Below are 25,063 nucleotides of genomic sequence, written 5' to 3' on the forward strand. Positions count from 1 at the left end.
GTCCCCTATACAGCCGTGGTCTGCAGCCACTCAGCGGGAAGCCCACCGGGAAGCGGCCCAGTGCTTCCGGCCAGTTCCGACGTCACAACATGGTTTTCCTGCCTCCCACATTCCAGTGGAGTTGATGAAGGCCAAATTTGTGTTCGTTCGTCAAGACGCCCATCGCAGCCCGCTCCAGCCTCCATATACGGGTCATTTCCGGGTTTTACAGACAGGGGCTAAGACTTTTTTGGTCGACCTCGGGGGCAGGCCAGACCACATCTCCATCGATCACCTCAAGCCCGCGCACTTGGATCTTGAACAGCCAGTCGAGCCCGCTCAGCCACCGCGTAGGGGTCGACCGCCAGCTGCTGCCGCACCTGAACAGGCTGCTATCCCCTCCAGCTCACCAGCTGCTCAGCGTTTTACTCTCCAGGAATTTAGGAGTCGTTCAAACAAGCTTGTCCGACGTCCTCTGCGATTGACTTTCCTTATTAAAGGCAATTCTGGGGGGGCGTATGTGGCAAAGCCACCAAGAGACTCTTGCAGTAATGTATATAATTGCCTTTAACAGGGGCTTGTTACCTTTAAGTGTTTGCTCTGTATAAACAGCGCGGGTTCGGCAAAATGGAGATCCAGTGCGATGACATCATCATGCAGGTCACGTGACGTTCCCAATGGCGGGAAACGTGATGATGTCATGACGTCAGAGGGGAGAGGCGTTCCCCCTCTGTCCTCGTGGAACCTGTTGGTGTACAGACCTGTATAGAGTTTCTCCTGCGTTTTTGTTTGTAACTTTTACTAGTGCATTAAACCACATTTGGTTAACTGTTAGTTTCAGTCTCAGTACTTTCATTAGGAGTTCAAGCACTCCTACAAGATCATATTTTTTTCTCTTTTTAGAACTGTTAACGTTGCGATTGACTGATTCACCAACTGTAAATTGCATGTCGGTTCTTTTAATAAATCTGTAAATATTTTTAGAATTGTCTCACATAAGCCTTCTGCATTAATAACTCGCGAACTCAATCTCTGTACACACTTTGGCGGAGAGGTACATATCTGAGGGGAGTTTCCGGACCCTCATAATATCCGGGATGTTACAGTCTAGCTAAACTCTTATTAAAAGCGCTATCTGGAGAATGGTAACATTCCCGGGTTGTTCCTTTCCTTTAAGGAGAGATAGCCCGGACCTTTAGACCCAGTTAAGCGTCTTTAGGGTTCGGCTACCTCAAACTTTAGTTGAAAGTGAACCTCTGAGAAATACGCCTGATTCGGGATAGCCCCAAAGGGGCTAGGACTAGTAAATAACCTTTCAAATGGGACTTGGTGCGAGTTAGGATACGGACAGCAGAGTTTTTGACTGAGCTCAAGTTTATGGCGGGTGGTTTGTTATTCATGGTGGTGATGAAAGCCTTTGCCATCAGAGGCTGTGCTAGTTCACCATTTAGTTGATTATCTGTTGCACTCTGTTGCTGTGGCTGTGGTTTGTTCACTGTGGGCTGTCTGGGTAGCTCCATGTGTAACTGGGCGCTGAGGTCTCTCAACGGTTCTGTTTTCTGTTAATACCAGATCAGAGGAACAGTCAGGGAGCTAGCTGTGCTTGACTATGGAGAGAAGTTACAGTGGTAGTGATATACCGGGCAGTTTACGCTAGGTTGTGTTAGTTTTTTCAGCGTAATTCACCCGAAATCGACCAAAGCACTGCAAAAGTTCATGGAATTTCAAGTGCAAATTTAATCCAGCACAAATCGAGTTTCTGTGATCTTTTGTACTAGTTTAAAAAACATTGCCTGAGAAGCCGGCCCCGCCCACAAAGCTGGCCACACCCCCAGATTGAATTAATCACCATTGCGAATTTCCGCTAATTGCGGCCGTTTGCGGGCCTTCGAAGAAATTGAGCTTTTTTTAAAGGAATATTAAGGACATTAAGGGCACTAATAGGCACGTTTTAATCGCTTTTAAATACTTATTTTTAATTTACTAAGAAACTGTCTACTGTACACCAATGTAATTAGGACAAAGGGAGTGTGGGATGCACTAAAGGCCGGAGTTGGAGGTATGCGGAGTGCTCGGAGGGTTGTAGGGCTGGTTATGGAGATTACAGAGAGGGAGTTGACCACGAGGACCAGAATTTTTTATTAAAACTTGCAAGTGTTGGAAACGTGAATTGAAAATGATGGACGTGCACAAGACTTCAGTCAGCACCTGTAAAGAGATTGCTTCCGATACAAGAACTTCCTCATCAGTTGAACAGTTTGAAAGACTCAAAAAAGCCTCAATACAACAGGCACAATGAAAAGAAAGACTTGCATTTATATAGTGCCTTTCACGACCACCGGACGTCTCAAAGCGCTTTGCAGCCAATGACTTTTTGAAGTGCAGTCACTGCTGTAATGTGGGAACCGCGGCAGCCACTTTGCGCACAGCAAGGTCCAACAAACAGCAATGTGATAATGATCAGATAATCTGTTTTTGTTACGCTGGTTGAGGGATAAATAGTGGCCCCAGGACACCGGGGATTTCTCCTCTGCTCTTCTTCAAAATCTTTTACGTTCACCTGAGAGAGCAGACGGGGCCTCAATTTAACGTCTCATCCAAAAGACGGCACCTCCGACAGTGCAGCGCTCCACTGGAGTGTCGAACCTAGCTTCATGTGCTCAAGTCCCATGGAGTGGGGACTTGAAACCGCAACTTTCAGAGGCGAGTGTGCTACCCACTGAGCCACAGCTGACACTGATTAGATTTGAACACACAAAGGTGGTAATGTATGTACCTTGAAGGGGGAGAACTACTTTTTACAGCTCCTGTATCCTGTAGTACCGGCAGTGAACACACCTGTATATAAACCCTGAGTAGTGATCTGTACAGTCAGTTGCAGTTGGAACCCTCATTCAGTAAACACCTGTTTGATCGTTCCCTGCAGTCTATTGTCTGATTATTGAAGGACACAACATTAAGATACACGGATCTAACATTGGCGACGGCGCAGATTCGAACCTACCTGCAACTCTGCATCACCTCCCAGGGATTCGCTCCTGGAGAACAGTGGAAGGAGGTCGAGTCCAGCAGCACGGGCGTCGACCACGGGCAACCGCCCAGTCATCAAGCGGACATTTGAGCATCGCAGGGGAGGTTGTCGAGAGCCAGGCTTGGCTTTACATTCACGGAGGTCCAGCGAAACGGGCTGGCAACAGGTACTGCGCAGACCCTTCCCGGACAGCGGCGGCTAGAGCCGACCGAGCGGCACAGAAAAAGGCCGAGCAGCGTCGACGGGGGAGAGAGAGAGGGCAGAGCGCACAGTGCGCAGCCAGTGTTCAGGACCGAGTGACGTCAACGGGGGAGAGAGGCGAGAGAGAGCAGAGCGCAGCCGGTGTTCAAGGGCCGAGCAGTGTCAACGGGGGAGAGAGGCAAGAGAGAGCAGAGCGCAGCCGGTGTTCAAGGGCCGAGCAGCGTCAACGGGGGAGAGAGGCGTGCAGGAAAACGCGAGGCGCTGCCATTGCCACGAGGACCGCAGAGAGCGGCATTGGCAGCAGCACAGGAGCAGCGCACGAAACCCACAGGGCATCGCCATTTGCCACGAGGACCACCGAGAGCGGCGTTGGCAGCAGCACGGGAGACGCCATTTTAAGCCGCAGCGGGGAAGAAAGGAAAGCGCGGGAGACGCCATTTTAAGCCAGTCTAACCACACCCAAAAATGCCGAAGAGTGGTAGTATCACAGTGATAGTAGATTGGCGGTTAGGATCAGATCAGCCATGATCTTATTGAATGGCAGAGCAGGCTCAAGGGGCCGATTGGCCGACTCCTGCTCCTATTTCTTATGTTCTTACGTTCTTATGTTCTTATGTTCACAGCGTTCGACAATGAAGTCGAAGATTGGACGACATATGTCGAACGCATAGAAGTATACTGCAAGGCGAATGAAGTGCCAGATGACAAGAAAGCGCTGGTATTGTTGAATTCAAAAACGTATGGCTTACTACGAAACCTAGTAACCCCAGAGAAGCCAGTAGAAAAGGATTTTGAAAACATAGTGTCAATCCTACAGGACCACTTAAACACAACACCGCTGCTGACAGCAGAAAGATTTAAGTTTCACAAAAGGAACCAGCATAAAGATGAAAGTAATGCTAAGTATTTAATGGAACTGTGCAAGCTATCGAAACACTGCCAGTTTGGAACGGGACCAGCAGATACTTTAAGGGACAAGTTTGTGTGTGGGCTTCAAAGTGAAGGAACCCAGAAACGGCTTCTATCAGAAAAGGATCTTACGCTGGACAAGGCTTTCAGCATTGCAGTATCACACGAAGCAGCCGCAAGGGGCGCTGCAGAGATACAACAGAGACCGCAAGAATATGGCACAAATGAAATGTCATATGGAACAGTGAAGTGCTATCGCTGCGGCAGAACAACACACGACCATAATGAATGCTGGTTCAAGGACAAAGTGTGCAGACAGTGTGGAAAAGTAGGACACATAGCAAGAGTCTGCAGGTCGGGATAGAAAACCAGCAGCAAGAAATCTCCACAGGAGAAGTACAAGAAGGTACATAAGGTGACAGAGAGTAGTTCAGATGAACAGAAGAGTGATACATACTCCGGAAGCATGGAGCTGGATTGTCTGAAACTACATAATGTGATCAAAACGGAGGATCACCAAACTATCTGGGTCACGCTCAAGATAGCAGGATTCCAAGTGAAAATGGAATTGGACACAGGATCAGCCCTAACAGCCATAAACCGAAGGGACAAGTGGCTATTCTCACATATACCCTTGAGAGATACAAAGATTGTCTTGAAGACGTACACGGGGCAAAAAGCCTACCCCAAAGGAAAAATAAGGGTGAACGTTATATATAACAGCAAGGAAACACCAAAAATGGACCTATATGTATTGCCAGATGGAGGACCACCACTACTAGGACGTGAATGGATCCGGATGATACAACTAGATTGGCATTCCATACAAGCACTGACTGTAGATGCCAAAAAGGATGACGACGTCACACCTGGACGACTGTCAAAAATGCTAACTGACGCACAAGAAGTGTTCCAGCAGGGACTCGGAACACTAAAAGGCATAACAGCGATGATCAAAATAGAGGAAAATGCAAGCCCAAAGTTTTTTAAGGCCAGACCGTTACCTTATGTGATCCGCCTAGCCGTCGAGGCAGAGCTGGAAGGTTTGGAACATTCAGGACTACTGTCCAAAGTGGACTGGAGCGAGTGGGCTACACCCATCGTTCCTGTAATGAACAGGTCGTTGAGTAATACGCCTGGGGAACCAAAGAAAGTTCGCATCTGTGGGGACTTTAAGGTGACAGTGAACCCAGTCCTTCACACTGTACAATATCCGCTTCCGCGGATTGAAGATATTTTCACCTCGCTATCTGGAGGGAAACGCTTCACTAAGATTGATCTGGCCCAGGCGTACCTGCAAATGGAGGTAGAAGAAGCCTCGAAACAGTACCTCACGATCAACACTCATAAAGGTCTCTACCAATACAACCGGCTGGTGTTCGGGGTAGCATCAGCTCCGGCTATTTGGCAAAGGGCACTGGAACAAGTCCTGCAAGGGATTCCAGGGACCCAGTGTTATTTGGACGACATCCTGGTCACGGGCGAAAATGACAGTGATCACCTCGTCAACCTGGAGCAGGTGCTCACTAGATTGAAGGAATATGGGCTCCGAGCTAATCGCCACAAATGCGAGTTTTTCCAGAAGCAGATCTCGTATTGTGGCCACGTTATTGATAAAGAGGGGTTACATAAGTCCCCTGAAAAGATTGAGGCAGTAGTCAAGGCTCCAGCATCGGAAAATGTGCCGCAACTGAGGTGGTTCCTTGGGCTGGTGAACTACTACCATAAGTTCTTGCCGAATTTGTCTACCGTACTACACCCACTGAACACCCTACTGCAAACGGGGGTACCATGGAAGTGGAGTGATGAATGTAAACGAGCTTTCCAGAAGAGCAAAGCATTGATCACATCAAAAGAGGTGTTGGCTCATTTCAACCCAGCACTACCAATTCGGTTGGCGTGTGATGCATCACCCTATGACATTGGAGCGGTGCTGTTGCACAAATTCCCGGACGGCTCGGAGAGGCCAGTAGCCTTTGCGTCTCGGTCACTAACCTCAGCCGAGCGTAACTACGCCCAGATTGACAGGGAGGCCCTCAGCCTAGTGTGGGGAGTGAAAAATTTCAATCACTATCTGCACGGGCAGAAGTTCACCTTGTTGACTGACCACCAACCACTTGTCTCCATCTTTAATCCAAAGAAGGGCGTTCTGGTGATGACTGCGCAATGGCTACAAAGATGGTCCCTTTTTCTAGGGGTGCACCAATATGAAATCGAATATAAGGGCACGAAACAGCATGGAAACGCTGATGGGCTATCACGCCTGCCACTGCCTACTGCGGAGGAAGCACCAGCAGTGGATCCTGTCGAAATATTTCATTCGTCTATAATTGAATGCTTGCCAGTATCTAATGCTGGTATAGAGAAGGAGACCGGAAATGACCCGACGCTGTCTCGGGTATATGATTTAACAGTGAAGGGATGGCCAGCACATGGCGACTCTCTGTTGCCAGCATTCTCATCCAGAAGAGAACAGCTGTCAGTATGCCAGGGGACCTTGATGTGTGGATCCCGAGTGGTAATTCCACCCAAGTTATGGGAGAGAGTGCTCAATGAGCTTCATGAAGTTCATCTGGGAGGGGTGAAAATGAAAAGCCTTGCTAGGGCTTATGTGTGGTGGCGGGGATCGATCAGCAAATCGAGGACCTGACAAAGAGCTGCTCAGGATGCCAGAAGGTCCAAAATGCACCACCTCATGCCCCTCTACACCCATGGGACTGGCCCTCATCTCCATGGCAACGGGTGCAGATTGATTTTGCTGGTCCATTCATGGACTCAATGTTTTTAATAGCCGTGGATGCGCACTCGAAATGGCCTGAGGTCATCAAAATGTCCTCCACCACCACGGAGAAAACTATTGCAGTCCTACGGACCATTTTTGCCAGGAACGGCTTGCCAGAGCAGATTTGCTCTGATAACGGACCACAGTTTATGTCCGAAGAGTTTCGAAGATTTATGAAAAGGAATGGGGTAAGGCATTACACATCCGCCCCGTATCATCCAGCCACAAATGGATTGGCTGAGAGGTTCGTACAAACCTTTAAAAAAGCAGTAAAGGCCATGTGCGATGACGACATTCCACTGCAGCATAAGGTGGACAATTTCCTGTTAGCCTACAGAAATGCGACACATGCAGTCACCAACCAGGCCCCGGCCATGATGTTCTTTAACCGAAGGTTGAGATCTCGTCTGGATTTGCTCAGACCAAATGTACGAAGAGATGTTGAGAATAAGCAATTCCAGCACATCAATGAGAAGCCGACAAGGAGCTTCAATGTAGGGCAACCAGTCTTGGCCCGCGACTACCGAACAGAGAAATGGCAACCAGGAACGATATACACACGGCAGGGGCCACTAATGTACACAGTGGATGTTGGGGAGAACATTGTGAGACGCCATGCTGACCAGATCCTAGAGTCACAGGAATGAGTCAACCCCATGTCTCGGCCATACGTGTCTGGTGAGGAACCCGATGTACAGGTCGCATCTACCTCAGAAACAATAGCATTGGAAGCTGATGAATCAACTGATGACAGGTTGTTAGAATCGCCTCCGCATCAAGAGCGAGACACTCGGGAAAGGCGTTACCCAGAAAGAATCAGGAAGCCTCCCCAAAGACTGAATTTATAAATAGACTATTTTCAGTTAATGTTGCATGTTAAAAGTGTTAATTGTAATTAGTTTGATATTTAATTGTTAAATGAGTGTTATGGTACTGTTAATCTAAAAGGGGAGGAATTGTAATGTATGTACCTTTAAGGGGGAGAACTACATTTTTACAGCTCCTGTATCCTGTAGTACCGGCAGTGACCACACCTGTACATAAACCCTGAGTAGTGATCTGTACAGTCAGTTGCAGTTTGAACCCTCATTCAGTAAACACCTGTTGATCGTTCCCTGCAGTCTGTTGTCTGATTATTGAAGGACACAACATTAAGATACCCGGATCTAACAAAGGTCTTCTTGAGCCAGGACCAATAAGAAGTGAGACTCACGAGTAGTAGTCAAAATTCCAAAGACCCCAAATTAATATGTTTTAAATAAAAAATCACTTTAAAAATGAGCTACCAGAAGTTATTTTGAACTTGGAGTCTGCATTGGTACAGCCGAGTAATAAATCTAAATCTTGTGTTACTTCGGGCAGTGTGAGGATGGAGTACACTTTTAAAATAAGACTACAAAGTAATTTGTCTCATGCAACTGTCCTGCCAAACAGAGATAACTGCGTTAGTTCACAGGCAGGTCCTCCTATACTTTTTCACTGAGGTTATTAATCAATCTTGAATCCCTTTTACAATTTCTCCTACCCTATGATTTTCTTCCTTTAATCTCTAGAGCAGGGTTAACTTCCCGTAAACTTTTATGCCAGAACAGGTTTTATTAAAGTAAAATCTTATCGCGTGGTTTCTTGTTCCCTTAAATGAAGCTTCTCTTGCTCTCGTACTGCGGGTGCGGGAAGTCGGAAATCGGACACGGTCGAGGCCCTTGTCAACCACAGTGGGAAATGCTGGAAACGCTCAGCCGGCCGGGCAGCACCTGTGGAGAGAGAAAAGCAGAGTTAACGTTTCAGGTCAATGATCGTTTATCGGCTCTGGAAGAAGTTAGAGATTTAACAGTTTTGAAGGAGTTATGCTCTTCTATAAACTGTTAATCGCTAACTTACTTCTTTTGTTCTCAATTTTCTCCTATTTTTGTGTACTAACCACACAAATTCCTGTCATATGACACCCTTATCACAGCACAACATCGAAACGGCTTGTCCACATCAGGCACTTTTCAACAGATTTCCTTTTTTATTTGTTTATGGGATGTGGGCGTCACTGGCAATGCCAGCATTTATTGCCCATCCCTAGTTGCCCTCGAGAAGGTGGTGGCGAGACGCCTTCTTGAACCGCTGCAGTCAGTGTGGTGAAGGTGCTCCCACAGTGCTGTTAGGGAGGGAGTTCCAGGATTTTGACCCAGCGACGATGAAGGATCAGCGATATACTTCTAAGTCAGGATGGTGTGTGACTTGGAGGGGAACTTGGAGGTGGTGGTGTTCCCATGCGCCTGCTGCCCTTGTCCTTCTAGGTGGAAGAGGTCGCGGGTTTGGGAGGTGCTGCCGAAGAAGCCTTGGTGAGGTGATCACAGAATCACAATCACACAGAATCACAGAATCCCCACAATGCAGATAGAGGCCATTTCGGCCCATCGAGCCTGCACCGACACATATCCCATCCTATCCCCGTAACCCCACGTATTTAATCCCCTAACACTGAGGGTCAATTTATCATAGCCAAATCAACCTAACCCGCACATCTTTGGACTGTGGGAGGAAACCGGAGCACCCGGAGGAAACCCACGCAGACACAGGGAGAATGTGCAAAAATGGTGCATCTTGTAGATGGTACACACTGCAGCCATGGTACGCCAGTGGTGGAGGGAGTGAATGTTTAAGGTGGTGGATGGGGTACCAATCAAGCGGGCTGCTTTGTCCTGGATGGTGTCGAGCTTCTTGAGTGTTGTTGGAGCTGCACTCATCCAGGCAAGTGGAGAGTATTCCATCACACTCCTTACTTTTGCCTTGTAGAGGTTGGGAAGGCTTTGGGGAGTCAGGAGGTGAGACACTCGCCACAGAATACCCAGCCACTGACCTGCTCTTGTTGCCACAGTATTTATGTGGCTGGTCCAGACAAGTTTCTGGTTAATGGTAACCCCCAGGATGTTGATAGTGGGGGATTTGGCGATGGTAATGCCATTGAATGTCAAGGGGAGGTGGTTAGACTCTCGCTTGTTGGAGATAGTCATTGCCTGGCACTTCTGTGGCACGAATGTTACCTGCCATTTATCAGCCCAAGCCTGAACATCGTCCAGGTCTTGTTGCATGCGGGCATGGACTGCTTCAATGGCCCAGAAATTCGGGTCGGAGGCTTCCCGCGGGTGCAAGCCTCCAACCTGCACTTACCTAGCCCACCGGCCATTGTGCTGTGGGCCCGTGTGGGTTTCCGATCCTGGGCCTGCTCCAACTGCCGGCACGCAGTGCTTGCGTATCCCAGGGGTGCAGTTAGTTCAAAGCGTCCCCTGGGATCACGTGGGCCATGGAGAGCCAATGGTAGCAGGGAATCTGTATTCATAGATTTGACAGGAAGACCTGTCAAATCTATGAATACAGTTCAGGCCCAAAACATCAGTAAAACTTCAAATAATTTTTTTTTTTAAATCACATTTCTAAAATAACTATAAATTACATAAAATAATGATTTTAAACAATAATTTAAATTTTTGAAAAAAATAATTACACCTTCTAACGGGGCTAAAAATAAACTTAGCTTTCTTTAAAGTATTTAAAAATAATAAACCTGCGGAAAAAATGTTTTAATTTTACTTAATTCACCACTTACCTTGTTAAAAGCAGGCCTTGCGACTGCTTTTTATAAGCGTAGCTCCTAGAGACTTACCCTCCCGGAGAAACCTGCAAAAAAAACAGAAGTTCCAGGCATACGCGCTGCCTCTCCGGCACACACGTTCGACCTGTGAACCCCTTCCTTTAAGGGAGCGGAAGTTCCGGTTTCCCACGCATGCGCAGTGCATGCATGAAACCAGCACTTTCCTTGGGCCTACGGGTGAGTACCCAGCGCATACTCACCCGTGGGGGCCCGAAGTTCTGGGCCATTATCTGTGGAGTTGCGAATGGCGCTGAACACTGCAGTCATCAGCGAACATCCCCATTTCTGACCTTATGCTGGAGGGAAGGTCATTGATGAAGCAGCTGAAGATGGTTGGGCCTAGGACACTGCCCTGAGGAACTCCTGCAGCGATGTCCTGGGGCTGTGATGATTGACCTTCAACCACCACAACCATCCTCCTTTGTGCTAGGTATGACTCCAGCCTGTGGAGCGTTATCCCCCTGATTCCCATTGACTTCAGTTTTATCAGGGCTCCTTGATGCCAGACTTGGTCAAATGCTGCCTTGATGTCAAGGGCAGTCACTCTCACCTCACCTCTGGAATTCAGCTCCTTTGTCCATGTTTGGACCAAGGCTGTAATGAGGTCGGGAGCCGAGTGGCCCTGGCAGAACCCAAACTGGGCATCAGTGAGCAGGTTATTGGTGAGTAAGTGCCGCTTGGTAGCACTGTCGATGACACCTTCCATCACTTTGCTGATGATTGAGAGTAGACTGATGGGCCGGTAATTGGCCAGGTTGGATTTGTCCTGCTTTTTGTGGACAGGACATACCTGGGCAGTTTTCCACATAAACAACAGCTTGCATTTATATAGCGCCTTTAACATCATAAAACATCCCAAGGCGCTTCACAGGAGCATGAGCCGACATTAGGACAGGTGTCCAAAAGCGTGGTCAGAGAGGTCGGTTTAAAGGAGGAGAGAGAGGTGGAGAGGCAGAGAGGTTTAGGGAGGGAATTCCAGAGCTTAGGATCTCAGCAGCTGAAGGCACGGCCACCAATAGTTGTGTGAAGGAAGCGGGAGATGGACAGAGATAGGGAGGTCAAGGTCATGGAGGGATTTGAACACGAGGATGAGAATTTTAAAATAGAGGCATTCGAGGACCGGGAGCCAATGTAGGTCAACGAGCACAGGGGTGAAGGGTGAACTGGACTTGGTGCGAGTGCAGCTGAGAACTATTGCCATTTTTGACTCTCAAAGTTCTAAGGACCCCTGTGAGCCTCAGTACACTTCCCTATTTTTTGGAATATGTCGTCATCTCCAACATTGCCATTAGGAAACCAAATCACTCCATCATTAAAACGATATCCCGCCACTTTCTACGCTTAATGTGCATAATGCAATTTGTTGCTGGATTCCCACATAAACGATCACCAAGGCAGTGATAATAAGCAGATGCTGAGCAGATTTGTGCGATAACAAGCCACTTGCTGCAGCAAATTACTTACTCTGTCCAAAATAGAATACCTTTTGTTGAAGCAAAAATGCTTGCGGACAGGTTCGTAACCTTTCCCATCAGCTGAGGTGTATAAGAACATAAGAAGTAAGAGAAGGAGTAGGCCTTACGGCCCCTCGAGCCTGCTCCGCCATTCAATAAAATCATGGCTAATTATCGATCTCAACTTCACTTTCCCGCCTGATCTCCAAATACCTTAATGCCCCTAGAGTCCAAAAATCTATCTATCTCAGCCTTGAATATACTCAAAGACTCAGCATTCGCAGCCCTCTGGGACAGAGAATTCCAAAGATTCACAACCAGCTTCCCAAGTTGACCGTCTCAGTCCCTATACAACAACAACAACTAGCTTTGATATTGCACCTTTAACAAAGTAAAATGTCCCAAGGCGCTTCACAGGAGCGTAAGCAGACAGAAAAAAAAGTTCCGATGTACTGAGTTTCCTTACTTTCCCCGCCTCTGTTTCTTTTGTTCACTTTTGTCCCTCTGCCCCTGAAGGGGGCGACTGGCGACTGTTGCTGGTGTTCGATTCCATGGGTGCTTCTGAGAGCCCGCGGAAGTGACCATTTGTCACGTGTGAGCCTGGATGGCGAGCCTTGGCCAAACTCTTCCCTGTGGCGGTCATCGTGCCCGAGCCTGCTCCTGTGCTCACCCAGTGCAGGTGCCCAGGCACTCTCCGGTGGTGATCGCTGTGTGGTAATCAGGAGCGAGAAGCCTGTCTGAGTTATTTTCCCTCCTCCCTAGCCCAGGTCACTTGTAGCCCTCTAACTGCTGCCCCATCTGACATCAGCAAAGTAAATACACTGCTGCTATCAAAGGAGGAACCTTCTGGGTCGTGTGGCTCAGCATCGCACTGGACAGCAGGTTTCCCAGCTGGGCCATCGAGGGGGTGAACTGGATTTCTGAATGGTCATTATGAATTTAGGACCTGCGTTAATTTTAGTCGCCTCGCTTTTAAAATTCCTAACAGCAACAGCAGCAGCGGCAGTGCGGACCTGGGAGGAGCAGCGAGGCGGCAGCGGCGGTGTAAAGAGAGCCTGAGGCACAAGTAGGCCCCACAGCAGCAGCAGTGGTGGTAGAGTGGACCTGGGAGGAACGGCGAGGCGGCAGTATAAAGTGAGCCTGACGCACAGGTAGGCCCCACAGCAGCAGCAGCGGCAGTGCGGACCTGGGAGGAATGGCGAGGCGGCGCTATAAAGTGAGCCTGATGCACAGGTAGGCCCCACAGCAGCAGCAGCGGCAGTGCGGACCTGGGAGGAGCGGCGAGGCGGTAGCGGCGGTACCAACTCAGCACCGGCAGAATTTTCAGAGAGTGATGTCAGAAGTCAAAAGTGACATCGGCACAAGAGGAGGGAGCTGATTGGTGAGTATCTGGTAAGTGTTTATACTTGGCTTTCTTAAAGTTTTTAAGTTTATTCCAGCTAAGTTAGTAAATAGTCTGTTAATTAGAGGTATGGCAGGACAGCTCACACCCGTGGAATACACATCCTGTGCCATGTGGGAAGTCCTGGACACCTCCCGTGGTCTGGATGACCACATGTGCAGGAAGTGTCGCCAGCTACAGCAGCTCGAGCACCAGGTTACAGAGCTTGAGTGGTGGCTGCAGTCACTGCTGTGCATCCGTGAGGCTGAGAGCTATGTGGGTAGCATGTTTCAGGAGGTGGTCACTGTGATGAAATATGTCATTCATCAGACTCTGTAGTTAACTGTATATATTGTATTGCCTGCTCCGGTGTTTGTACCTTGTATTGTGTATAGGGCACCGCCCCCTTTGTGTGTCGGCTCCGCCCATACCTGGCCCTACTTAAGACAAGTTCAGGCTTGTCCTGCAGTAGAACAGCAGCACGCCAGGTGAAGCTAGCTGCAGCCACGGCATCTTTTCTTTGCTAATAAAAGCCTTGCTTTATTCTGCTAACTTCGAGTCTTGGAATTATTGAGGCACGTCAATTTTATTAGCAAACTTTTAACGATGGATCAACTTTTGAAACCGGAACGCTTGGATTTGGACCCGCATGCTTCAGATGCATCGGCACGGTTTGGACACTGGTTCCAGTGCTTGGAATTCTTTATGGCCAACTCCGAAGCCGTCACAGCCTCTACAGCCACCGGAGATGTGAAACTCGGGATCCTACAGAGTCGGGTAAGCCACCGGGTTTTTCCACTCATACAAGACGCCACCAGCTACCTGGATGCCTGTAACATCCTAAAGGCCCACTATCAGCGGCCTACCAACGAAGTGTACGCCAGGCACCTGCTTGCTACCTGCACACAGCGACCCGGAGAGTCGCTAGAGGACTTTCTAGTCACCCTAAAAGTGCTTGGCAAAGACTGCAAATGCAAAGACGTAAAAGCCACGGTATACACAGACCCAGAAATAAGGGTTCTAAATTGGGGGAAGGCCGATTTTAATATGATAAGGCAGGATCTGGCCAAAGTGGACTGGGAGCAGCTACTTATAGGAAAATCCACATCAAAACAGTGGGAGACTTTCAGAAGGGAAATAGAGAGAGTACAATGCCAACATGTTCCTGTAAAGGTCAAGGGTGGGACCAACAAGCAAAGGGAACCTTGGATGACAAGGGATATACAAAAATGCATTAGAAAAAAAGGGGGGCTTTTGGCAATTACAAAAGACTAAAGACGGAGGAAGCCCTAGAGGAGTATAAAAAGTGACGTGGGCATACTTAAAAGAGAAATTAGGAGGGCAAGGAGGGGCCATGAAATAACACTGGCGAGCAAAATAAAGGAAAATCCTAAGATGTTTTATAAGTATATTAAGGGCAAGAGGATAACCAGGGAAAGGGTTGGGCCCATTTGGAACCAAAGTGGCAATCTGTGTGTAGAGCCAGATGATGTAGGCGGGGTTTTAAATGAATGTTTTGCATCCGTGTTCACTATGGAGAAAGACGATGTAGACATAGAAATCGGGCAAGGGGACTGTGACATACTTGAACATATTAGCATCGAGAGGGAGGAGGTACTAGCGGTTTTAGCAGGCCAAAAAGTGGATAAATCCCCAGGCCCGGACGAGATGTATCCCAGGCTGTTGTGTCAGGCAAAGGAGGAGATTGCAGGGGCTCTGACACAAATTTTCAGAACCTCTCTGGCCACAGGGGATGTACGAGAGGACTGGAGAACAGCTAACGTAGTACCATTATTCAAGAAGGGTAGCAGGGATAAACCAGGGAATTACAGGCCAGTGAGCCTAACATCTGTGGTAGGGAAATTATTGGAAAAAATTCTGAGGGACAAAATTAGTCACCACTTGGAGAGGCAAGGATTAATCGGGGATAGTCAGCATGGCTTTGTCAAGGGTAAATCATGTCTGACCAATCTGATTGAATTTTTCGAGGGGGTGACTAGGTGTGTGGATGAGGGAAATGCTGTGGATGTGGTTTACATGGACTTCAGTAAAGCTTTTGACAAAGTCCCGCATAGGAGACTGGTCAAGAAGGTAAGAGCCCATGGGATCCAGGGTGCCTTGGCGCGTTGGATCCTAAACTGGCTGAGTGGCAGGAGACAGAGGGTGATGGTCGAAGGTTGCTTTTGTGACTGGAAGCCTGTGTCCAGTGGGGTACCTCAGGGATCGGTGCTGGGTCCCTTGCTGTTTGTGATCTACATAAATGATTTGGATGAGAATGTAAAAGGTATGATCAGTAAGTTCGCAGATGACACGAAAATTGGTGGGGTGGTAAATTGCGAGGAGGAAAGCCTCAGGCTACAGGACGATATAAACGGGTTGGTCAGATGGGCGGAAAAGTGGCAAATGGAATTTAACCCTGAAAAGTGCGAGGTGATGCATTTTGGACGGACAAATAAGGCAAGGGAATACACAATGAGTGGTAGGACCCTAGGAAGTACAGAGGGTCAGAGGGACCTTGGTGTACATGTACATAGATCCCTGAAGGCAGCGGAACAGGTAGATAAGGTGGTTAAAAAGGCATATGGGATACTTGCCTTCATTAGCCGAGGCATAGAATATAAGAGCAGGGAGGTTATGATGGAGCTGTACAAAACGCTGGTGAGGCCACAGCTGGAGTACTGTGTGCAGTTCTGGTCGCCTCGCTATAGAAAGGATGTGATTGCTTTGGAGAGGGTGCAGAGAAGATTCACCAGGATGTTACCTGGGATGGAACGCCTCAGCTATGAAGAAAGGCTAAACAGGCTGGGGTTGTTTTCCTTGGAGCAAAGGAGGCTGAGGGGGGACCTGATTGAGGTGTACAAAATGATGAGGGGCATCGATAGGGTGGACAAAGAGGAACTTTTCCCCTTAGTAGGGGGGTCAATAACAAGGGGGCATAGATTCAGGGTAAGGGGCAGGAGATTTAGAGGGGATTTGAGGAGGAACTTTTTCACCCAGAGGGTGGTTGGAATCTGGAACTCACTGCCTGAAAGGGTGGTAGAGGCAGGAGCCCTCACAACATTCAAGAAGCATTTGGATGAGCACTTGAAATGCCATTGCATACAAGGCTATGGACCAAATGCTGGAAAATGGGATTAGACTGGACAGGGATTGATGGATGGCGCAGACACGATGGGCCGAAGGGCCTCTTTCTGTGCTGTAAAACTCTATGGCCTAGAAATTCAGTTGGGCGCGCCAGCCGTTAGCGCCTTAGGAGGAGTAGATCTCGAGCGCTAGGCGCTTAGCGCCCGGGCGCAGCGCGATCTGCGCCTCGCCCCAACTTCAGTACACATTTAGCGCCGGCGCAAAGTCTTAGCGCGCGCCCTGCTGCACGCGCAGATCATGACGTCATTTACTAGTGCAACGCCCTTTGTGCGCCCCGAACCGGAACTTCACTCGCGCCGGGCCATTGTGCGCCGGGCGGCCCTAACGACTGTGAAGTGGAACGGTACACAGCCGAGGCGGGCCGCGGGGAGCGCTAATTAAAGGGCACTTACCCTGCACTATAAAGGCCAGCCATTTTGCAGCATTCACTCTTGTGCAACGGCTTTTTGGAGAGAGACCAAGGAGGAGAGCTTACTGGTTTGGACCAACACGAAGACAGGTACTTTTGGCTCAGGCCAGAGCTTAGCAATTATCTTTGCTATCATTGAGAGCTCATTGTTTGCCAGCATATAATGGGGGCTGCATTGGGTGCCAACGCTGACTTTCAGCCTTATGCCAGAAGGGCTTACAGACGCCGTGAGAGAGTGGCAGCCCTGGCTAGATGCAGAGGGGGCAACAGGCGTCGCCAACTGAGGCCTTACCCACCCAGGGTATACCGCCAGCAGTCCTCCTATCTGACCATGTCTGCCGCGATGTGTGTAAGGAGGCTGCGATTCAGAAGGGAGGTGGTTGCAGACATCTGCCAGCTGCTTCAGAGAGATCTGCAGCCACAGCTGATGCGCAGGATGTCTCTGTCGGTGGCAGTGAAGGTGACGGTGGCTCTCAACTTCTATGCCACCGCTCCTTCCAATCCGCTGCTGGGGACATCGCTAACATCTCCCAGTTCACCGTGCATTGCTGCATCCGCCAGGTGACCGAAGCCCTTTTCAGAAGGAGACATCAATTCATCTCCTTCCCCATGACCCTGGACAAGCAGCAGCAGCGTGCAGTGGGATTTGCAAGAATAGCGGGCTTCCCCATGGTGCAGGGCGCCATTGACTGCATGCATGTGGCTTTGCGGGCACCTCTGGAGCATGCCGAGGATTACCGCAACCGGAAGGGCTACCATTCCCTCAACGTACAGCTGGTGTGTGACCACAGGCAGCGCATCCTAGCTGTCAATGCCCGCTTTCCAGGCAGCAGCCACGATGCCTTTATCCTGCGACAGACAACTGTGGCTGACATGTTCCAGGCACAGCCTCCCCCAAGAGGATGGCTTATCGGGGACAAAGGCTATCCTTTGTGTACCTGGCTCATGACCCCGCTCCGCGCGCCCACGACCCCTGCTGAAGAGGCATACAACGAGAGCCATCAAGTGACTAGGAACATCATAGAACAAACAATCGGCGTCCTCAAGCAACGGTTCCGCTGTCTCGATCGCTCCGGGGGAGCCCTCCAGTATTCGCAGGAGCGAGTCTCCCAATTCGTCGTCGTTTGCTGCATGCTGCACAACCTGGCTATCCGCAGGACTCAGGCACTGCCACCTCACGTTGGACCCCCACCTCAGGAGGAGGAGCAGGAGGAGCATGAGGAGGACAACTGGCCACACATTCGAATTTTTGGCCCGCTAGGGCGATGCCTTGGCCATCTTTGTGTGGCCCCTGCCCGCCCTGCTGCTCCTCCTCAAAGTAAGGCCATTGGCTGCTGCAAGGCTGGGGGCAGGCTCCAGAGGGGCACATGTCGTGACGGCAGATGCCCTTGGGGGTCAGCCCAGTCGAGGTCTGGCCGTCGAGCGGGCGGCTGTTGAATGCTGCAGCTGTGGCTGGCCAGCATCAGTCGCTGCAGCAGCTCCTGGCAGCTCCACTGGGGGAGTGGCAGTGGCGGCTGGAGGAATGGGGGCAAGCTGGCAGATGGCAGGCGCTCGCTGGTCACCTGAGACACTGGCACTCGCCCGGGCCAGCACTGCAGCATGCGCACCAATCTGCCGAGGGTCGGACCGCTGTGCTGCTGCAGCGCGCCGGGTGCCCTGGCGATGCCTGGCTGACACAGCGAGTGTGGCAGCAGTGAGTGCCCGTGTTGACCTGTTCAGTGACCTCATCAGAGCACCCAGTGACTGCGCGGCACCACTGATCAGCTGCCCTCTCGCTGCCTGAGCTGCCCCGAATGCCGCCCGACTCGCTGCCTGATCTGCCCCGAATGCCGCCCGACTCGCTGCCTGCTCTGCCCCGAATTCCACCAAACTGATGGCCTGTGAGGCCCCGATGTCGGTGACACTCCGAGAGAGGGACTCGATGGCCTCAGGCAACCGTGCCACTACCCCCATGAGCTCCGTGTGCCGGCGCTCCGAGTCCGCGGACAAGTCCTCGAGGCGTTCCATCTCCTCGGCGAAGACCATCTCCGGACTGGAGGCCGGACTCTCCCTCTGGGGAGAAGGCCGCCGAGCTGGCCGACCCTTCCTGCGTTGCTGGACGCCGCTGGGCCCAGCAACTGGCACCCCCCTCCCGCGTTTCTGCAGGCCGCAGGTCCCATGAGCTCCCCTCCCCTCCGACACTTCCGCGACGCTCCCCTCCAGGGAAGACGTGTCCCCTACATTGGCGTGGGTTGCCACGGCTGAGGGTTCCCCTGATGGGCCGCCTTCCTCTTGCTCCTCCTCCTCCTCCTCCTCTGAGGGGCTGTCACTGGCAAGTTCAGGGACCTCCTCCTCACCATCTGAAAGCAGGAAGGCACAAGAGTAGCTTTAGAGTGAGGAGAGGGCTTCAGCGAGGGATGCATGAGTGGTGGCATTCAGCGCATTGGTCGGACAGTGGCAAAGGATGTAGATCTGATGCGCAAGTGGGACGAGAGAGGTCCAAACGTTGATGTCCTTACCATTGGTGCCCAGAACAGGGTCGGCATCTCCGCATGCAACGGGGCCAATCACCCGGCCACCCATGATGCGCTCCACACGATGTTGCAGCTCGGTGAGCGGCTGGATCTGGGGTCGGCCTCCCCCGGTCGCAGTCCGGCTCTTCTTGTTATTGGTCAGCTTGGCCTGCAAGAGAAAGGACGGCCTCTAAGTACAGTGTGTCGCCCTGATCTTGTGTGCACTGCCTCCCATGGTGGAGTAGCCTGGCCAGTGTGTCGCCCTGATCTTGTGTGCACTGCCTCCCATGGTGGAATAGCCTGGCCAGTGTGTCGCCCTGATCTTGTGTGCACTGCCTCCCATGGTGGAATAGCCTGGCCAGTGTGTCGCCCTGATTTGGTGTACACTGCCTCCCATGGTGGAATAGCTTGGCCAGTGTGTTAAGTGCAGAATGTGCAATTGATGTTCATGCCTGTTCCATAGCTGCTGGATGAGGGCTGGCCATTAGGGCTTTCAGGTCTCTTTGCCCATAATGTGAGGTGCACATGCAAGGATGAGGAGGCCACTGGAAAGGGTACTCACCCTGACAATCCGCGTGAGGTCATTAAACTTTTTGCGGCATTGGACACCGGTCCTGGGGACCTCGCTGTTGGCTGACACCTTGCTGGCGACATGCCTCCAGGCTCTCCGGTAGGCACGGACCGGCGCCTTCCTGCCATTGTCCGGGTACAAAATATGGCGCCTCTTCTCCACACCACCAACCAGCACACTCAGATCATGCTCTGAGAAGTGCTGCGCTCATTCACGGGCCCTCTGCATGGCTTCAGGCGCTATTTGGGTCCAGCAGCAGTGTTCAGGCCTAGCTGGAGGGCTCCACTATCCAGGGCGTGGCAGCAGACAAAGTCGACCCTTCCCCCTTAAGAGCTGGCCGGCGCCAGGGTGTCTGCTGTCAATCACGAGATGGCCGCACCTGCGCTGCGCCCGGCCTGGGCGCTCTCGCTCAGCACCTCCGGCTTAGCGCCTAAAGAGAGGCGTCCAGCGCCAGTTTTAGCGCTTGAGCAAACTCTTAGGGCGAAGCTAATGAATATTGGAGAAGTGGCCTCGATTTGGCGGCGGGCGCAAACTTTAGCGGCCGCCCGACTTTAACGCCCCAAAAGTGGCTACAATGAATTTCTAGGCCCATGACTCTATGACTCTATGACAGACGAGCTGATTCGGGATGCCTTTATCGCAGGCCTTAGCTCTAATTATATCCGACAGAGACTGCTAGAGAAAACGGGCCTTGATCTGACACAGGCTGTGGACACAGCGCGATCGTTGGATGTGGCCCAGAAGAACTCTGACTCCTACTCGGCAGGCCGCGCGGCCCACGCCGCCTCTGTTCCCCAGCCCGGTAGCCCAACACCGTCGGGGCCCTGCTCTCCCCCCACCGCGACGCATCGGGGCCCCAAATGCTACTTCTGTGGGCAGCCGAAGCACACCAGGAACCTGTGCCCGGCGAAAGGCACCACCTGCGTTAAGTGCGGTAAGAAGGGGCACTTTGGGAAGGTGTGCAGAGGGAACCCCGCAGGCAAAACCGCCACCGCCGCGTGCGCGCCGTGGGAGCGGCCATCTTGGACGCCACCTTGTCCGACCTCGTGGGGTCCGCCATCTCGCGAGCATACAGCATGGACGCCATCTTACCCGGCCTCGTGTGGCCCACCATCTTGTCCCGATCAGGGCCCTACAGTGGCGTCGATCACAGTGGACCAGTCCAGACCGCACCCACTATCCAAATCGATGGTGGACATTGAGGTAAACGGGTGCAAGGTTAAATGTTTAATTGACAGCGGGAGCACAGAGAGCTTCATTCACCCTGAGCTGGTACAACGACTCTCTCTAACTATAGTCCCTACTCAGGGCAGGATCTCTATGGCCGACAAAACCCAGATATCGACTATTGCGGGTTACTGCGGGGTACGATTGTCCGTTAAAGACACTGTATATAATAATTTTAAACTGTTAATTATGAAAGATTTATGCATCACGCTCAATTTCGGTGGGACCCAGCCGCCCCTCACAGTGTGCGGTCTGGCTACCCTGAAGGTAAAGCCGCCTTCGCTATTCGCGAACCTTACCCCTAACTGCCGGCCAATAGCGACCAAAAGCAGGAGGTACAGCTGGGAGGACAGGCGGTTTATCGTGACCGAGGTAGACAGGCTCCTGAAGGAGCGCATTATTGAACGCAGCAACAGCCCGTGGCGCGCCCAAGTGGTGGTGGTGAGGGGTAGCGAGAAGAAGCGGATGGTGATTGACTATAGTCAAACAGTCAACATCTATACACAACTAGACGCCTACCCGCTACCCCGCATATCCGAGATGGTGAACCAAATCACCCAATACCGGGTGTTCTCCACCATCGACCTCAAGTCAGCGTACCACCAGCTCCCTATCAGACCAGAGGACCGTTCGTACACCGCCTTCAAGGCAAACGGACGCCTCTACCAGTTCCTCAGAGTCCCCTTTGGGGTGACGAATGGGGTCTCGGTCTTTCAGAGGGAGATGGACCGCATGGTCGATGACCACCACTTGCAGGCAAAACCAACAGGACCACGACTCAAACCTCGCGAGGTTTCTGAAAACCGCACAAAAACTCAACCTCACCTACAACGAGGACAAGTGCGTTTTCAACACCACGCGCCTCTGCATACTAGGCAGCGTGGTGGAGAATGGGGAAATCGGACCAGACCCCGACCGATTGCGCCCCCTACGGGAGCTGCCCCTGCCCAACACTCCCAAAGCCCTGAAAAGGTGCCTGGGGTTATTCTCATATTATGCCCAATGGGTCCCTAACTACTCCGATAAAGCCCGTCCCCTCTTGAAAGCATCCTCTTTCCCGCTCTCTGCTGAGGCCCATGCTGCCTTCAAAAGCATTAAGCGGGATATTGAGCGGGCCACGCTACAGGCAGTGGACAAGAACACTCCCTTTCAAGTGGAAAGTGATGCGTCTGACTTTGCCTTGGCGGCCACTCTCAACCAGGCAGGGCAGCCCGTAGCTTTCTTCTCGAGGACCCTCCAGGGGCCCGAGATCAGACACTCCTCCGTGGAAAAGGAGGCCCAAGCCATCGTGGAGGCAGTGCGCCACTGGCGGCACTACCTAGCCGGCAAACGCTTCACCCTACTTACCGACCAGCGGTCGGTAGCGTTTATGTTCAATAATAAACAGAGGGGGAAGATTAAAAATGATAAGATTCTTAGGTGGCGGATCGAGCTCTCCACCTTCGAGTACGACATCATATATCGGCCGGGGGCCCTTAACGAATCCCCCGACGCCCTCTCACGAGGGATGTGTGCCAACGCCACCGGGGATCGACTACAGACCCTCCACAACGACCTCTGCCACCCAGGGGTCACACGGCTGTTCCACTTCATAAAGTCCCGCAACTTACCTTACTCGATTGAGGAAGTTCGGTCTCTGACCAGGAACTGCCGCACTTGCGCTGAGTGCAAGCCTCGGTTCTACCGCCCTGATAGAGCCCACCTAATCAAAGCTACACGGCCCTTTGAGCGGCTTAGCTTAGATTTCAAGGGCCCCCTCCCGTCCGTCGACCGCAATGTTTACTTCCTGAACATTGTGGACGAATACTCCCGTTTCCCATTCGCTTCCCCTGCCCAGACATGACCAGCGCCACGGTCATTAAATGCCTCAACAGCCTGTTCTGCCTGTTCGGTATGCCAAGCTATATCCACACGGATAGGGGGGCGGCCTTCATGAGTGAAGAGCTACGCCAGTACATGCTGTCCAAGGGGATTGCCACGAGCCGTACCACCAGCTACAACCCCCGGGGTAACGGTCAGGTGGAGCGAGAGAACGGGACAGTATGGAGGGCAGTCACCCTAACTCTAAGGACCAAGGGCCTCCCTATCTCCCGCTGGCAGGAAGTCCTCCCAGATGTGCTCCACTCAATACGGTCACTATTGTGTACCGCCACTAATGCCACGCCTCATGAGCTAATGTTTGTGTTTCCCCGGAAATCCACCTCAGGTGTATCCATACCGTCATGGCTCTCCACCCCAGGTCCGGTACTTCTGCGGAAACATGTGAGGGGCCACAAGACGGACCCCCTCGTGGAGCCAGTGCACCTGCTCCACGCCAGCCCACAATATGCGTATGTCCGGCACGCCGACGGACGGGAGGACACTGTGTCCATAAAAGACCTCGCCCCAGCCGGTAACAACAGCAACAATGACAACGACTACAACAACAACAACAACAACAACCACAACAACTATTACCCACCCACTTACCCACCCACTCCACCCACTAATATTTCATCACCCCCGGAAGAACACCAGCCAACGGTACACCCACCACCTACTCCCCCACCACCTACTCCGTCAACAACCCCAGTGGCACCCCCGGCAGAGACCCAGGAGACCACCCGGGACACCCAGCTGGCACCCGCAGCACCGCAACCGTTACGTCGGTCACAGAGGACTATCACACCCCCGGACAGACTAAATCTGTAGAAGGGGTGAATGTGATGAAATATGTCATTCATCAGACTCTGTAGTTAACTGTATATATTGTATTGCCTGCTCCGGTGTTTGTACCTTGTATTGTGTATAGGGCACCGCCCCCTTTGTGTGTCGGCTCCGCCCATACCTGGCCCTACTTAAGACAAGTTCAGGCTTGTCCTGCAGTAGAACAGCAGCACGCCAGGTGAAGCTAGCTGCAGCCACGGCATCTTTTCTTTGCTAATAAAAGCCTTGCTTTATTCAGCTAACTTTGAGTATTGGAATTATTGAGGCACGTCAGTCACCCCGCAGCTTAAGAGTGTGCAGGCAGAGAGGGAATGCGTGACCGCCAGACAGAAGAGGAGGACCAGGCAGGTAGTGCAGGAGTCACCTGAGCCCATCTTGCTCACCAAGCCATATTCGGTGCTGAGTACTGGTGAGAGCGATGGTTCCTGTGGGGAGTGCAGCCACAGCATCATGGAAGGCTCAGCTGCACGGGGGGGTGGGGGGGTGGCGGGGGGAAGAGGAGAGGGAGAGCAATAGTGATGGGGATTCAATAGTGAGGGGAGCAGACAGGCGTTTCTGCGGCCATAGATATGCCACATGTTGCCTCGCTGGTTCCAGGGTCAAGGATGTCACTGAACGGCTGCAGCGCATTCTGAGGGGGGAGGGTGAACTGCCAGAGGTCGTGGTCCATATCAATACCAACGACATAGGTAGAAAGAGGGATGAGGTCCTGCAGGCAGAGTTTAGTGAGCTAGGAAAGAGGTTAAAAAGCAGGACCTCAAAGGCCTCTGGATTACTACCAGTGCCCCATGCTAGTGAGTACAGAATAGGAAGATAGAGCAGATGAATGCATGGCTGGAGAGATGGTGTAGGAGGGACGGCTTTAGATTCCTGAGGAATTGGAACCGTTTCTGGGGGAGGTGGGACCTTTACAAGCCAGAAGGGTTGCACCTCAATGGGAATGGGACCAATATCCTCGTGGGAGGGTTTGCTAGTGCTGTTGGGGAGGGTATAAACTAGCTTGGCAGGGGGATGGGAACCTAAGTATAGAGTCAGTAGGGAGAGAAGAAAAACTGGAATTGGAAAAACAAAAACATAGAAAGGAAATTGGAAGGACAGAGGAATCAAGGGCTAGATAATAGTAAACAAGGAGGT

Source organism: Somniosus microcephalus, chromosome 23 (genome assembly GCF_052327205.1).
Source record: "Somniosus microcephalus isolate GS21.2 chromosome 23, FLI_Smic_1.0, whole genome shotgun sequence".
NCBI classification, from domain to species: domain Eukaryota; kingdom Metazoa; phylum Chordata; class Chondrichthyes; order Squaliformes; family Somniosidae; genus Somniosus; species Somniosus microcephalus.